Source organism: Aedes aegypti, chromosome 3 (assembly GCF_002204515.2).
Source record: "Aedes aegypti strain LVP_AGWG chromosome 3, AaegL5.0 Primary Assembly, whole genome shotgun sequence".
Taxonomy (NCBI): domain Eukaryota; kingdom Metazoa; phylum Arthropoda; class Insecta; order Diptera; family Culicidae; genus Aedes; species Aedes aegypti.
This window is the reverse complement of record NC_035109.1, coordinates 48,662,270-48,670,879: the sequence shown is the minus strand read 5'-3', so window position 1 is coordinate 48,670,879 and position 8,610 is coordinate 48,662,270.

Here is an 8,610-nt window from a genome sequence, read left to right as displayed (position 1 = left end):
ACTGAATCTTGTTAGGATTCTTTCAAAAATTTACCCAGGTAATCCATCAGAGACCCCTAATTTTTTTTAGAGACTCATCTAGGGATTTATCTAGGAAAATCTCTACAACGATTCCTCCTGAGATTTCTCAATCATTTTTTTCAGGAATTTCTTCAGGGATTATTCTAGAAAACTCTTCCGGGATATTCTTCCAAAGATTTCATTTTTTTTTCAGTGCTTCTTTCAGATATTTAATCAGAGACTCTCCCAGATGTTCCTCTAAGTATTTTTCTAGGGATTCCTCCATGAAATCCTACAGAGATTACTCCTTTTTTCTCTGAGGTTCCTCTAGACAGGGATTGCCCCAGAAATCCATCCAGGTACTTTTACAGGAATCCATTCAGGTATTACTTCAGGAATTTATCCAAGCATCTCCGAAAAAAATCTTCAGAGAATGAGTGTCTGGAAAAAATCTTGGAGGAATCCCTGGGTGAATACTTGAGGTTATTTAGGATGTGAATAGTGGAGGAATTTATGGGGAAATCGCTGGAGGAATTTATACAGGCATTCTTGGATGGATCCTCGGAAAAAAATTGGATAGTGAAAACCTTGAGGATTACCTACAAACTGCTCGGAGTAGATCCTCTAGCGATTTCGCTGAGAGAATTCATGAAGGAAACTCCTAAGAAATTCGTGATATAATAACTTGTATTATCCCTGCAGGAATTCATAATAGGGATGGAGCAATCCTTGAAGAAATCTCCGGAATTATTCCTGGAGTAACTTTGACAGTATTACCTGGGGAAGACCCTGCAAGAATCCTTGGAGAAATTTATGGTGGAATTTATGGAATCTTCCATAAACCTAGAAGAAGCTGTAGAAATTCCTGGACAAAACTTTTGTGACAACTCTGCAAAAATCCTTGTAAACATTTTTCTTGAGGAACCCTTCTATCAATCTTCGGAAAAGTTTCAGGACCTGTGAAATCCATGGATGAATCTATGGTGGAATTGCCGTTCCAGCTGGTGGTGGAATTCTTGGAGGAATCTCATTAAAAATATTGCCGGAGCAATCTATGAAGGAGTCAATGGAGATTCCAGCAGGAATTCCTCCTCAGTAGAGATTTTCCTAGGGTATGCTTTGGAATAATCCTGGAGGAACTCCTAGTAGAATTCCTAGATGAATTGCTTCTGTTGCTTTATCTGAGCCGGTCTGAAAGAAATTGGTTGCGATTTAAAGTTCTTCTTGGAGGAATCTCTGAAAAAAATCTTTTCCGACACCAATGTTTTGATTTGACAGTCTGATCATGGCGAATGAATAATTTGGTTTTCTTTTGTACTACACAACTTTTAATGGTTGCTATACAACGCAAGTTCGACGAACACACACGATTGAATGCACGAATATGTTTCTACAATATGTTTGCTAGTAGTTCGTGCACATATTACACAGTTCGCGCGAACATTCGTGCAATTTTCCCATATGTTCGTGCATTGCACGCACTGTGTAATCACAGCTTTAGAACCAGGGGGGGTATACGCAACGAGGTGCGCCTACCGTTCATGTTTTGTGGGTGTATTCGTTTGGCTCACAACGCTGCTAGGCATCCCGCTGTTTGAGTGTTGAAATGCATCAGAATGTGCTGCCTGGCACGGCCCGCGTTTCGACCTGTGCTGTTTGGGCCAGCTCGCGTGAGAGATGATGCTGTTTGGGACGGCCCGCCCGAGAGATGATTGTTAGGCGAGCTTTGTTTGTAGTTGACAGTCGTACACCCACCCTGTTTAGAACAAATCGCGATATAAATCATAGTCACGAGGACATGTATGCCCAATGCTAAAATCGGTGTGTTTGGCCGATGAACCAACAGATGGCGGTAGTATGCAAACGTCAAAAGCGAACAAAAACGATGTGAGCGCTGCGAGTGGTGGATTGGCCACCTACCATATATTTGAATCGGCCGTTAAAAAGTTGGTCGATCAACATCGATGAGAGTGTGACGTCTGTTTGTCACACTGGTGGTGATCAATCGATTAAGTTTTCAGCTCAAACGGATGTTTGGTTCTCCAGATCCGTGCTCTTGAAAATTTGAACTTTGGCTTCGTCTCACCTTCACCTTAAATTTTCCAAAGCCTGCACTAAACACATTTTAGGGTGCAGAACTACTTGGGCACTTCCAAGATTCACTTTGGCCCCCTGTTTTTTTTTTGCCGAAATGTCTGAAACTTTGCAATAAGCAGCGCTTCGGTACTACGCATACTGTGACCAAACATGAACTTTTTAGCTTTCAAAAAATCCCACTGCCGAAGTGAATCAAAAGTGCCAAGAATAGGATCCGGCTCCCTATCTATACATGAAGCTTTGAGACCGGTTAAGTTATCCTTCATCAAACACACCATAAATTTAGGCGTATTTCACAAATAGGTTTTTATCAATATATGGGTGAGACTAGTGTAGGGTGAGGCAAGTGGACACAGAAAAATCAATTATCAACTTCATTGTTATGTATAGTTATATTTAATATGCCTTTTCATATGACAGGTCCGTCTATGGATTTGTTTACATCAGTGGCGGACCGGTGCTAACACGGGACTGTCATCTCCATAGAAGATCACTGTAAAAATTGCGCAACCTTTTTTGTTTTTCGATATTTTTGCACCATTCTTTCACAAGTTCTCAAAAAACTCTGCTAGTTTTAGAATAAGTGTCGATATTGATAAGTCATCGGAATTCAAAGATATTTCAAAATTCCTTGGTGGACCGACGCATAGCCATTACCCACGTAAATATCTCAGGCTGCAGAATTTGTATCGTATTCTAATATTCACTCCTCGAAATGGTATATTAATGTGTCTAGGTGTACCAGTTATGGACATAGTGGTTCCCTATTTCGTTATATGAGATTACTTTAATGTCTTCAAATTTTAAAAAGTTTTGTGTGTTGTAGTAGTTAGATTTAAGATATATCTTGATGTTTAAACATTCAAAAAGATTTAAAATGTGAAAGTTATCAAAATGTCACATATGGCCAAATAGGGAACCACTATGGCAATAACTGGTACACTTTCCCTATGTTGTAAAAAAATGGAGCAATTTGGAGCAGCCGTCTTTGAAAATGAGCATTTATGTTTCAGGTACCACCCTGGACAAATAAAAATCTTGAAAACTCTAAAAAATCCCATACCGTGGTGCATCAAAACCCAAACGGTACCAATATCCGGACACTCCAAACAATGTTATAAGAATAAATGTAAAATCACTATTAAAACGTTTGAATTTGTTCGTATCTTTTAATGTCAACATCACTGCTCACTTTAAAATCATTTGCAATCTAGTAACCATTGTCAATAAAATAATAAAAATAAACATAAAAAAGTCACTCCGGTTGAAGGTCTTTACGTTGCAGAACAAGATGTTTTGGTGAAATTCTCGACAATATACTGACGGTTATTAATTCGCGTTAATTTGTCTGAATTGTATTATTCAAGAAGTGTTTTCAGCAGAGATGTTCATGAAACTGTAGATTATCGGGTCTGTGGTACCACGGTCGTGAGAAAACTGATTCAACGGTGTGATAAAAAAACTGTCCGGGATTAAGTGCAAGTGATTTAAAATCCGGACATTACGACATTACCCTATGTTTAACAGGTAAGATTATGAAATTAACATCTTCAATTCAATTTTTTTAAGAGAAAATCGTCCTGGAAAACCATCACAGATTACTTCAAAAATGGTGAAAAACCTCCATACATTTTTATTTATTTTTTTTTTCCCAAAAACCATCTACAGCTCCTACCACGTAGGTGTTTCTTAATAGATTCTTCCAGACGTTGCTTGCGTTATCCACAAGAGATGCTTTAAATGCAATCCACCAAACAAAATTGTCCAGATGTTTGCCTTCTTGTTCTTCTTGGCATTGTTTCCTCACTGGACCAGAGCCAAGGGGTGGATCACTTGTTCAGTGCACATCAGATGTACATCAATTTGCATCCAATGCATTTTTTTTGAATTCACATCAACTTAGCACAGGCCCATACCATTGTATAGTGCTATAGCAACACGTCATTGTTTGTTGTGATTGTTATGAAATTGTTGTATTCGGTACTCTACAATGATTTTCTTCAATTAATTAATCACAAAATTTATTCATTTCAGATAATCAAGCTTTTTTAAAACCGGAAAATAAAATCAGTTCAAAATCCTGACGATGCTGAAGATCATGAAGATCAAGCATCTGATACATTAAGGACTTTTTCTTCAAGAACGACCCATGCGTACATTGTGGAGAAAAGATAAATTGCCGGGTGACAGGAATACATTGTTGCACTGAGGACTAATCAGAATTACTCGGAACCATCTTCCCAAGAAACCTATTTACCAGTGCCAAAAAGAATCTGCATAGATTCGCTAATTAATAATAAAACAAAACAAACAACCAATTGCATTTTTTTGTCCATTATCTTATTTCTAACAATGACGGATGTTGAGGATGTTGGGGACAATTAAAGAACGATGAGCTCTTTAAATTGATATTCTACCTCTTAAGTATTGCTTCCGGTTTTCCTTGCAGAATGTACATTTCTAAGAAGAAGCGTTTAATTACCGCAATATTTGGATTACATGAAGGAACAGGACTGTCTGAAAGTCGTTGAAATAACAGACACTACAAAATTCGTTTCTAGACATCCTGCGACTACACTGTCTAGCTTACAGACTGACGGGAGATAAGGGTTTCGAATTTTCATGCGGAATGATTAGGATTATGTTGATTCCATATTCGATAATTCCAATGGGTCCGGGGAGTGGCACAAGCAGGCAGGCCGAGGTTTCTTCGAAGCACGTATTCCTGAGCCGACCGAAAATGAAGTTTTTAGAATTTTCTTCACTTCGGACACCAAAAAAAACAATAATTGGAGATGGTCTGAAGCTTTGTTAAAATGCTTACACAGCTGCCGGTTTGCAGTAAATTATTAAGACTTTTCTAACTACAATCGGCATCAGAAAATAGTACCTTCACACTGGCTACGAGTACAGTTATAGGATGGTATCACACTCTATCAGTCGCTAGATCAGTCGGGACGGAGGACAAGACCGGTTACAATACGAGGGAACTCAGCTAGTGCTTTTTTTTTTGGAGAGCAGTAGCTTTTCCTGAGCGCCCTGAAACGCTCAATGAGTTTGACATTTTGACAAGAATAGGAAATAAACATTGGAGCAAGCCATGAATTGCCAATTTGCTGAGTGTGCATTTTTGAAATTTAACAGATGCATCAGAAGTGATCCACCCCTTGACCAGAGCTTACTTCGCAGGTTAGTGTTTTGTGAGCACTTCCACAGTTATTAACTGAGAGCTTTCTTTGTAACAGTTCACATTTTGCATTTGTATATCATGTAGCACGCACAATAATATTATATGGTCAAGGATGTCAAAAAAATGTCCATTACCAAAAGATTCTGGACCATCCGGGAATCGATCCCTGGACACCTTCTGCATGGCTTTGCTATTGATTCTCCAAGTTTATCATTTTCCTAACAGAAAACGTTTAGTTACGTCAAATCCGAAAGAGATATCGGCAGTGTGCCATACGCTGATCAACATTTTGCCATTGATTTTGTATTTTTACGCAAACAAATTATTCAGCAATGCAAGATTTTGAAATTTCACAAACAAATGATCTAAGATATTGCCTTTGAAAGTCCTAGATAAATATTTACAGAGAACTAGCAAAGGCGCAATTTTTGTCAGGGTTTTTCCAAGTACAGAAATTGATCAGAAATGCAGTTAAGGTACCGTGGGGTAAGAGGATACAGAAAAATCAATAGTTAACTTCATTGTTATGTACAGCCAACGTGAATAATGTAATTCAAATTTTTTTCTGTGGATAACAAATGAGGGACTATTATACTTCAAATCGTCATTTATTTCTATTTTTCTAATTGTTATGTATTGAGTATAAGAGACTTAAAAATTTGCGCCAAATGATCCACTTGCCCCACCATGGTGGAGTAAGTGGATCACCAATTAAAAAAATCTGTTCTCGAAACAAATGTGGTGTGATTATGTATAATAAAAATGATATAATTCTCGTTCTTGTTATTAGTGCTAGTAATGTTACATTATAATACTTTAAAATTAAAAAAGTACCTTTATTAAATCAAAATATAATAAAAAGTATGTATATATTAGATAATACTAAATGTAACAAAAAAAACATTGACTCTAGAAAAATTTGTAGAAAATTCTTCCATTTATACGCATAAGTTAAACAGAAGTATTGTTGGATTATTCCTAACAATATTTTCGGAAAACACTCTTAGTTACTTTTACTTTGGAATAACAAACTGAAATCCTTCTTTTTTATTTATGAACATATGTGTATCATCTGTCTAGAACAATTTATATGGTCAAATAAGGTACGATACTATGCGTTCAATTGGAAAATTAGTATATTTTGCTCTATTACAACTCAACTTATATAAAACACGAAAAGTTTCGTGTAAATTTTGAAATTATTATTCTTTTATATTTTTTTTATGCCAGAAAGGTTAAAAAAACTTTTAGGTGGATTAATTTAAATTTTCTATGGTCAATTTGACAAATTCAAGCTGGAAATGGAAGAAAATAAAGGAAAACAAGATTTGCGGATATTAAAGCTTTATAAAATTCTCGTAAGCAGTCTACCAATAAATGATAATAATTCTTGATCCACTTACCCCACCCCATTAAAAAGTAGGAGTAAGTGTACCATCTCCAATATATTTGTATTTATTTATAAAAATCACATATTTTTCATTGTGATTCATTCAATTAGAACGGAAGTGCTCACCATGTGTCGAAAAAAAATATACTGCTTCGCGACTAAAAATGGGTGAACCAACGTGCGAAGTTCGATTTTTGACCAACTTCGCCGCGTCGCAGCTCGATTCTCAATAGTGCGCATAATGCACACGGCGGAGGGCATAGATGCGCTCTATAGCGAAGCGACTCGCGACGCGGCGAAGTTGGTCAAAAATCGAACTTCGCACGTTGGTTTACCCATTTTTAGTCGCGAAGCAGTATAATTGAATTCGATTGAAGACAGAGATACAATGGATTTTTGATTGATGGAAAACAATTTTCAAATAAGATACTTTTTGCAGCTAACAAGTTTGCTTGTGTTAGTGTACGTGTAGTACCAGTTTTGCAATAGTATCAGTGTGGGCATAAGAATATAACCTAAAACGAAGCAATGGTGCGAAAACATTCAACATATTCAAGTATTTATGCTTTATATTGACAAATGATCCACTTACCCCACTGATACACTTCCCCCACTGTACCTTATGTCTATAAGAATCCCTTCAATGAAATTTCTCCATGAGTTTTTTTTTTTAAATTCTTCAAGTTTTCGGTATATATTCTTTCGGTATATTCTTTTAAAAATTCTGTCAGGCACTTCTAAGGAAATGCAATAGATATTGGATTAGGATTTTCTCCAGGAATATCTCCAATAAATAATCAATGAATTCTGTCGAGTTGTTATTGATTTATATTAGGATTTTTCAAAGGATTTTCGCATAACTTTCGCCAAGGACTTCTGCAGAGATATCACCGGATATTCAATTCTTGCTATTTTCTCCAGGTTCACTCTCGGTCAATTAAACATATTTCGTCTCACATGTCTATTAAACATTTTTTTTTCAAAAGTCTACAGTTTCTAGAAATACCAAATATAGCAATATCAAACGACCCCTGGACGATATCCTGAATCTTTGAAGAAATTAGAGAACTAATTCTTACACATTGACGAATTGTAGAAATATAGGACGCCTATAAGGGTTTTCTAGATGCAAGTTAAGGTGATTATAAAACGAAGCCAAACTTTGAATTTTCAAGAGCACAAGACTGGAAAATCAGTCAACAGTTTGCGTTGAAAATCAATCAAATTGCTTGCTTGCTGGTGGTGACCAATGGGATAAATTTTCAACGCGCTCAGCGTTGTTTGGTACTCAAATCTTATGCTTTCAAAAATGTGAAGTGTGGCTTCGTTTTATAATCACCTTAAGGCTTATTCGCTCTAGGGTTTGATTTACCGAAACAGTAAAGATACTCATGGATAAACCATTTAAACCTACATATATCACAGATGAATTTTCGTTAGAATTCTGCTGAAGAAATACAAAACATTTCATAAATTGAGTAATTCTTCTGAAGAAAAAAATCATAAAGAAAAAAAAGAAGAAGAAGAAATATAATGTCTGGTAAATTACTCGCATCTGTCAAAGGATACAAACTCTAGTGGAATTAATTGGTATAGTATTGTGCATTTCTTTCACCACTATCGCAGAAGTTTTTACAAGTGCGGGAATGCTAATTAAACTGCGCGATTGCATCAAATCGAGTTGGTGTCTTCAGCGGGGTTATTCATCGCAGTCCAAAGAATAAGTGCTCTGAAATCACCAACATGATTTGATGCAATCCCGCACTTTTATTCGCATTTTCGCACTTATGAAGCCGCACTTCGCAGTCCAGTAGTGAAAGAAATACACAATACTAAATTTGGGTTTTCATTTACTTATAAAAATTCTGTTGTTCTTTGAAGTTCTTGGATCTCTTGAAGTCATTAATTTGGTTGCAAGTGTTGTTAAACTTGG